Source organism: Saccostrea echinata, unplaced genomic scaffold (assembly GCF_033153115.1).
Source record: "Saccostrea echinata isolate AGI-Se365-2 ecotype Australia unplaced genomic scaffold, CSIRO_AGI_Sech_v1 ptg000002l, whole genome shotgun sequence".
In the NCBI taxonomy this organism is placed as follows: Eukaryota; Metazoa; Mollusca; class Bivalvia; order Ostreida; family Ostreidae; genus Saccostrea; species Saccostrea echinata.
The window spans coordinates 902879-912478 of NW_026889751.1; positions in this window are offsets into that span (position 1 = coordinate 902879).

Here is a 9600-nt window from a genome sequence, read left to right on the forward strand (position 1 = left end):
ATCCCTAGCCCCTCGCCCCTCCCCCCCCCCCCTATCTTTTATTACATAGTGTCATTGTGCACCTCCTATATTACTTTTTGATCTGTCACTTATTTCGGGTCTCCCAGAGCAAAACACGGACTTTGCCATTATAATCATATCGGAGGCGGGGGCATCATTTAGTGAGCTCAGTGCTCACAGTACCTCTAGTTTGTAATGTGAGTTGTACATGTTGTATGTTGACTCATGTGTTGGTAACGTATAATTTTATATGTGTTACTGGTATAACTCATTGTGTGTGATTTAATACTGTTAGTTGTAATATATATTAAAAGTGTAGTGACTCGACATGTGTGTTAATAGTGTAGTGACTCGACATGTGTTTTAGTTCTGTAGTGACTTGACATGTGTGTTAGTTCTGTAGTGACTTGACATGTGTGTTAGTTGTGTGGTAATTTTGTTATTTGTTATGTGAGTTGTACATGTAGTATGGTGACTCATGTGTTGGGAATGTATAATTTTATATGTGTTACTGGTATAGCTCATCGTGTGATTTAAAATTGGTATTAATTTTGTAATGTATATTTCAGTAGTGTAGTGACTCGACATGTGTGTAAGTAGTGTAGTGACTCGACATGTGTGTTAAAAACTAGTAGTGTAGTGACTCGACATGTGTGTTAGTGGTATAGTGACTCGACATGTGTGTTAGTAGTGAATTCCACTGCCCATCACATGACTCACCATACTACGTCTATCCCTAGCCCTCCCCCCTCCCCCAGTAAAACTCAACCCCTCAGGGTTGGTTATTTTGGACCCCTCCCTTTTTTTTTTAGGTACATTACATTACAGGGAGAACGTACGATATAGTAGATTTTCCCCTTCTTTGCATTTCGATTACGTTTCTGACAGAACATTCCTTGCAGTATTTAAAACATTTAAGAAGGTATTGATTAATTTTTGGGGAAAAAATGTACTTAATTTAGAATGAATAAAGGGAACACAGGTAAACGCTACCTGTGTCCCTTAGAGGGCCTCTTAATTGAGTGTGATAATTATATTGTTGATTTAGCGAATAGACGTTCGGAGAATAAACCATTACTAAGTATCGTTTAAAAGAGAATATGTATTCTTTTCATTATAAAGTGAATCCATACTTGTTAAATTCTATTATAAACACGTTGTAATGAACTTTGTGTTACTTTCTCAATCTGACTCCTTCTGGATAGAGTTTTTGGTCTTTTATATGTATTGATAATTGAAAGAAAGGGCTCTGTGAGATTTTATTGTTTTTCACTATAACTATTTTGTTTTGCCCCCATTTTTTCAAGCTAGTTTTCTATTAAATCGATCTCAATCAATAGAAATTTTCATGATATACACAGGATACAGGTAAGCTAGAGTTTTTGCAAAGTGTAGTGTTTGGGCACCAGAGGCGCCAAGCATCGGAACTCGCTAGGGTGCGAAAATTGAGAATGAAAATTTCAGCAACACTTTAATTATTTTAATGAGTTTTTTTTTCATTGAATATTTGTCAAATATAAAATGGTAACCTATTGATAACCTTTACTCGTATGTATGCAATCATTTAGACGCAATATTTAGAAAAAGAAATATGTATATATACCAGCCCTTCCAGGTTCGAACCCATTCTCAGGTTAAAGAATATACGTATAGAGTCCACCCGCTTTACCACTAGACCTGTTCCGACGTCAAAGAGCTAAAGCCACGAACCATCATATTTGGCCCTGTGTTTTTCACAAAAATAAAGTTTCGGTTCAAGAAGAGTACTATACGTTAAATATTAGAGGACACCATTCTTCTTTTCCATACATAACTTATATCGTTATATAATGCGCCATTAAACACGTGCGACGGTTGGAAAATGCGACGGTTTCATGAAAACGTTAAAAAATGCCGTTTTTTCGACAGATTTTCCCAAAGTTAGATGTGGCCACAGTCAAGAACAACTTTTATACTTCCCATAGATATAGATATTACCGATACAAATCTTTATGTTTAATATCGTTGTTGTTCGTGGCTGTGGCCAATATGAAATTTGATTTTATATTTAAATTTTGATGGATCAAATAATCCTTAATTTGTAGATCAATCGTTTACATTCAATTCAGGTAATAATAAAAAAAAATATAAATTTCACCAAATATGCTAGAAAATCAGTAAATTGTTCATTTAAAACGCTAAATGTGAAAAATAGTCAACTACATACATTTTCTGAAATAAATGTCTGGAAAAACTTTGTGGTTTTTACTATGACTAAGTCATTATGTATGATGTTAAGTAGTAATACGTCAGTTGTGACGTCATAAAGGCTGTAAATTATTTGGGATGTTGCTGAAAAGCTTTTAACGCCCTAGATAGTGCCCTTACATTTATTTACATGTATATGATTTAATTACATGTAAACCCAACTGGATGATACCATCAAATTATAAGTTATCAGAAATTCCCGCCACGGTGTCTTTCTTTACTACCCCTCCCCCCTCCCCTCCCTGAAATAATTCAAAATACTGTTGTTAATAGTGTTATCAGGCATGACTTAAATTGTAAACAAATTAATAGAGAGTGTAGCAGAGATATCACGCTATACCTTTTTAAAACAAGCGAAATAATAATGATATGGTTGCTGTCCAAAGTGAAAATTAAAAAAAAATTGAAAAAAAAGGAATGAAAAAAATACGCATTAAGATAATCATCTAATTTCCGCACCTTTTTTATGTACATGCAGAAGAATCATCTCAATGGATTTACAAAATTCAGTTAAATCGATGGCTTATACATGCTGATACAAAATAATGTACAGTTATAGTATACAGTTATGTGTGCACCGATATCGGGTTTCGTCAAAACACTTACACATGACGATCGCGCGCCCGTGATCAAAAACAAAAGAATATTTCGGTATATTTTTAATATGTCTGTATTTATTAAAATCGAAGTGAGGCTATTGATGCACATGTACATAAAACTTTTACCCGATCTTGCCATCCTTTGTGAAACATAATTCAAATATACATGTACCCCCAGTGAGTAAAATTGCGTTAAATGCATGTCGTATGTCTTAGACATCAGTATAAAATGTTTATGCATTTTTTGTACTGTGCTCCAAATATTTCATTGTAACTAACACAATTTAATTATTAGTATAGCTATGCTTCAGATCGTCAGTCAGTGAAAGGGTAGTGATTATAGGTCTATTCAGACAAAACATAAATTAAATAAATAAGTACACTACATATAATTTACCCAAAGTTTTTATCCGTCATCATTTCTTCATTGCAACTTTATTAGTATACGGATTTATCTAAGAATTCAGCGATGTGAAAACACATGGAGAGAGAGAGAGATCTTAGAATGTGTTTTAAAAAACAAATCAATAAAACGGGAATACGTTGTTTAAAACGTATGGTCGTAAGTTGTTTATAGCTAGATTTTTTTAAACCCAACGAAGTAGATTTTTTTTTGGATAATAATTTTTACTCTTTTTTTAAATCTATTGTCAGCTTATTCTGGTTAGTACACTTGTACCTCCTCCCTCAGTATAAACTATTAGTATCATGATATGTAGAATGGTAGATCCAAGACTTCCAGTTGAGATTGAAAAAAAGAGGGGGGGGGGGGGGAGTGTTACAAACTAATGGCAACAAAATTTTCATCTAATGTAGTTATTTTTATTTTATTCTCTTAGGTTGTCTTGAATTTAACTTTCTTTATTGTTAATTAATAGAAATCAATCTAGAAATTTAAAATTGTTAAAGACTTTCCTACTCCTCTTATTTTTTCCTCAATGAGAAGGGGGGTGGGGACTGGTTTGGCAGCGCCTCTTTTCACGAAAAAAAAAATCATAAAGAAAATTGAAAAAAAAAATATGTACGGACAACTTTTATTGCTTCTCCGAGTAAAATATTTTTAAGCAAGCTTTTGTTGATTAAAATCAATCTTGTGCTGATTGTGAGACAATAAAACAAGGATAAATGAACACCTGTACATGTATTTCAATTATGATAGTGACCCACATATCAGCAATATCAGTGTAGCTCTACTCTTTTTATAAACCATAAAAACCATAATGTGCAAATGAAATCGAAAGTGTGGATTTTACACAATGGTTACGTGCGATAATAACGAAAAATTCCTCCGGCTTAATCTTTTGATACATTTACATGGAAAATAATCATAGAATTTTCGCAGACTCTACCTTTACAAAATCCCTGCAGATATTAAGGTATTTGGAGAAAAAAATTCGAATATTTTGCAAAAAATAGGGGGTGGGGGGTTCCAGCAAATACTGTTAAATATATAATAATGGACAGTGACGAGTGATTTTTTAACAAATTTATTTTTCTTAAGAATATTTTTTGAATTGTACTCTACTGTTTTCCATATTACTCCAAAGAAACTTACATTTAGGGCTAGAATGTTTTGATGAGTTCTGTTTACTAATTAAACCATTCTGATAAATTACGAAATCCCTTTCCAATTAATCTAAAATTTTCCCTGTTTCTGTATCGAAAACAAGGTTCAAATTATTGTTACAAATGAATAAATGGATTAGAAACAAGTCCTTCCAACTTTTTCCTTCTTCCTCTTGTCCAAATAATTTAGATCTTTTATACGTTAAAATACTCGCAATATCAGGATCTAAAAATTTTGCATTGAAAGTCTCTTTCAATTTAAACAAAACTTTTTGCAATTATACTTTTACCTACAATGTAGTTATAGAATTAGCTCTTCAGTTCCGAAACATTCGTTTCAAGATCATTTCAAGTATGTTGTCAATTATTTTTTTCCCGACTGCCCCCTTCCCAACTTTGAAAAACGATACTACGTGCCTGGACGTACATGCCAAAGATCAGCTTAATATCTGCTCTCCTGTAGGGAAAAATCCGGAAAACTTAGTTGGTCAGACTATCGGCATTTGAAGCATGTCGTATATTGTTTATGATGATCTATACACAATACTTCACTAGGAGCGAAGCATCGCTCAAAAATGTGTTGAAGGGATATAAATAGAATGTTCCTTTTTTAAATATTATCATAGGGACCAGGTAGAATGAAAATATTCCAAGACAGTCACACAGATTATTATACTCCCGCTTGAAAAGTTGGGATATATATTGATGGGGGTGTCCTTTCCGTCCGTCTGTGCGTCCGTCCATTACGCTTTGGGGTACACATCTCTTATCCGCAACTCCTCCTATACCACTCAATAAAATTTAATGATACTTTCGCAGAATCTTTGTTAGATAGTGCCATTGTGCACCTCCTATTTCACTTTTTGATCGGACACATATTTCAGGTTTCCAATAGCAAAACATAGACACTGCCATTCTTTAAATAATAATTAGGGTACCCATCTGTTATCCGCAACTCCTCTTATACGCCTGAATAAATTAAAGATTTAATGATACTTTCACAGAATCTTTTTACATTGTGCCATTGTGCACCTCCTATTTCACTTTTGATCAGACACATATTTCGGGTCTCCCATAGCAAAACATGGACTTTGCCATTATAAATATATGATAGGCGGGGTATCATTTTGTGAGCTCAGTGTTCACAGTACCTCTAGTTTTTACTTCATGTATCTATATAATTCAATCAGTTAAACACGAGGTTACCATAAAGACGGCAAGTAAAATCAAGTTCCAAATGCTTTTAATCGTCTTAAAGTAATTATGATGTTTATTATATTATTTATACTAGTTTTAATTCAAAGTCACATATTCATACATGCAAAATCGATCAAGGAAATTTTTCCGCCCTACGACGTTACGTTACAGAAAATGACGTTCTACTAGCATTTTTCTTTTAAAACACCACCATACTTCAAACTCTCTTTTTCAAAAAATACAATCGATATCGAAAAAAGAAAAACGGCAAAGCAAAGCTAAAGGTCTTCACTATCAATTGACAAAAACCCGTTTATTTTTGACACAGGGCCATTTTTGATGGTTCGTGGCTCTTGCTCTTTATTTGTGCTATTTTATGTACACATTTTGTGTTTGGCATTGAAGACGATTTTTATTCGATTTTTGTAATTTTCAAAAATATGCCTCTTTTAAACAAAAATCGGAAATGGCAGTTTTAAAGAAAATTCTTGTCTCTTTATGCGTATATCAAATTTATTCTGTTTCAAGCAAGCAATTTTTCAAAACAATGGCGATTCCCTATTTGAAAAACAGAAAAGGAGATTTATTTTGCTATGTAACTAATGAGGTTTAATGACAAATTGGAAGTCGATATGCAGTTTTCAAATATTGCTCTACATTGTGTTGTATAGTATATACCGCTGTATCAGAAACAAATGAACTTTTCTGTTACTAATTTTGTTTTCTTTTAAACTGCTACAACTTTAGGGAAAATAACAAAAGAACTGCAACACCCTCAAATCTATTTTTTTTTTATATAGAGTGGGTCTATGTACCAAATTTTTGCAAGTGTAAAAATGGCTCGGCTTATCCCTTAGTTTCTGTTGTTTATTTATTTCTCTCAGACCATACAATGATATATGAGGTACATGAACATATTTACATATATACAAAATACAAAGTCAAGTGAGGAAGAGTAGTATCAAATGAAAGAGTATTACTGAAAACAGGCCAATATCTTTTTAACAAACAAAGACAGCTTTATCAGTGAGTCAACATTTGTGGTGGACATAAGCTTATAAGTATTTACATGAAAACAATACTTCTTATCAATAAGTTTCATACGTAATGAGGAAAAGTATGGACACTCCATTACATAATGGAATTCATCAACTAAAGTATTCTTATTACATAAATTACATATTCTTAAAGATCTGTCAGTATTAGTCCATCTACCAGCTTCGATTGGAAGTTTGTGGTTACAAATTCTAAATTTTGTCAATATAATTCTTAAATCTTTTGGGAGTTTACTTAGGTACATTTCTCGTCCAAAATTGTTTTTAGAAATCCTGTAATTTAAACATTTAGATGAATTTTCTATGCTCATGAATATGCCAGTCTTGTAAAAATTGATTTAACAATGTCTCTTTCACAATAGATTTTAACCAAGAAATACTAAAAAAAAATTGGATTCATCCACACATAAGACAGATCACATGAATTCAAAATATCTTTTATACATTTCAACCATGGATGCATAAATAAACCTTCAGAAAAGCATTTATGGAGAAAGCAATACATCATATATGTAAACTTACGTTCATGTGACATCAAAAGTTTAGCCCAATAAGTAATCATTCGTACCTTTATACGTATTATTAAAGGGTATCGCCCAGTTTCCCCATATACCATACAATTTGGAGTGCTGGATTTAACATGTAAAACAAATTTCAGAAATTTTAAGTGTACCTTTTCCAAAATATCTATATTTTCGTAGCCCCATACTTCACACCCGTACATCAAATTGGGCTTTTAACTCTGTCAAAGAGATCTATTTGACAATCTACTGGCAAATTAAAATACCTTATTTTTCTAAGTACTCCATACATGGCTTTTGATCCTTGCTTAGTTAAATGTGTTTTGGCACTTCTGAAGAAACCACTACGAGACATGATAACACCTAAATATTTAAATTCGTTCACAATTTCAATTGGTGCACCTCTATACAAAAATATTTTCTTTGGTATTCTTCCTCTAGAAAAATTACTATTTTAGTCTTGTCTGTATTTACTTGAAGCTTCCAATGGTCAAAATAATCAGAGAAAATATTCAAAGATCTTTGTAAATCCTCTGGATTATCAGATAATAAAACTGTGTCATCAGCATAAAAAAGTATAAAAAGTTTAAACATAATCTGCATTTCAATTTCTAATTTTTCACTAAAGCTCGTAACCCCTTCAATATTATTCTGCAATAAATAGTTTTCTAAATTGTTAATATATAAAATAAAAAGAAATTGGAATAAATTTTCCCCTTGTCTTACCCCAAGGTTACACATGAAAAATTCAGAGATATTTTGATCAATATATATCTTCGATTTGATACCACTGTACATATTTTTGATAAATCTTAGACATTTACCATCTATACCACTTTTAAACAATTTGGACCACAAACCAGATCGCCAAACAGTATCAAAGGCTTGTTTAAAGTCAATAAATGCACAAGAAAGTTTTTTTTTTACTAAAAGAAACAAATTTACACAAAAAATCTAATATCAGTATGTTATCTTTTGTACCATATCCTTTTCTAAAGCCAGCTTAGGCTTCAGTAATCAATTCTAACTCATCAGCAAAAATATTCAAACGTTCGCATAAAATACTGGTAAATACTTTTTCTAAACAGCTTAATAGTGTTATTGGTCTATAGTTTTCAGGAAGAGTTGGGTCTCCCTTGTTTTTATACATTGGCTTAACGTTACCAATAAGCCATTCCTCAAGTACAAAACCAGTATCAAAAATGAAATTGAAAAGGTCAACATATAGTGGCAAAACATGATATTGTTGTACTTATATATTCGTTACAGATTTGATCATACCCTGGAGCTTTATTATTTTTCAGTTTGTTAACTGCTTGCAAGATTTCTTCTGCAGAGATTTGACAATTTAAAGGGGAGTTTTTATCGAAATTGACATCATTATCATCTACATCACCTTTATATTCATTATTTTTTTTTTTTCAAAAAATCGTACATTGCTTTGATATCAACTTCAGTTTTACATCTAGCCTTCGAACTATTTAAAATTCTCCAATATTCCTTAATATCACTTTTCTGTAGATTTTCTAATTTTGACGTTATAGATAAAGAATGTTCTTTAATACATTTATCCATTGTTTTCTTGTATTCTTGTATTTCTTAAACACGAAATAGTGAAGTCATCTTAAATTACTTGAAATATATCATGAAATCAATCATTGCTCTCATATGAACTGAAATGCCAATCAATTATTGCTCTCATCAATTGAATTAATGCGAATTATTGATGCTGGCAAACATTAGAAAAATGAAGGCGCGCATCATTTGAATTGATGAGATCAGTAATTGATTTGATGTTAGCAGCAATTAAATTCAGTCATTCTTCTCATCAGTGGAATTTAACTCTAGCCCCAACAATGTGATGGCATTATTAATATTGCTGAAATATTTAAAATTTCTAACCAGTTATCACATGGTTTTTTTTATCCTTTCAATTTACATGCTTTATTTGAATACATCTTTAACACAAGTAACATAAAAATGATGTTAATTTGGCTGGTATGGCAGAGACTCCATATTTCCTTATATGCTCAAGCATGCACATAATTTAATCTCCCCCAAAATAAATCGATAAAAAAAAATTAATACTCCTTCAGGGCATAGAATACTCAAAATCAAAGGTTGTACATATTTTATCATTGACAAAACTATAATTATCACGAAGTTTGCATAGAAAACCATCTTTGTATATGGATTTTTCTCATAATTTTTACTTTCATATTTATACTGAAATTCATTGTAGAAACATGATACATAAATGTTATCCCCAAAACGCCCTTTTAAATTTTCTGTTTATGTACACGTTATAATCTATTTCATGAACTTATGATTGATTTATCTTCTTTTAAAAAAAAATCAAATACTCTTACTATTAATGTAGTACCGAGAGATTTGAGTCGCCCTGTATGCCTCACT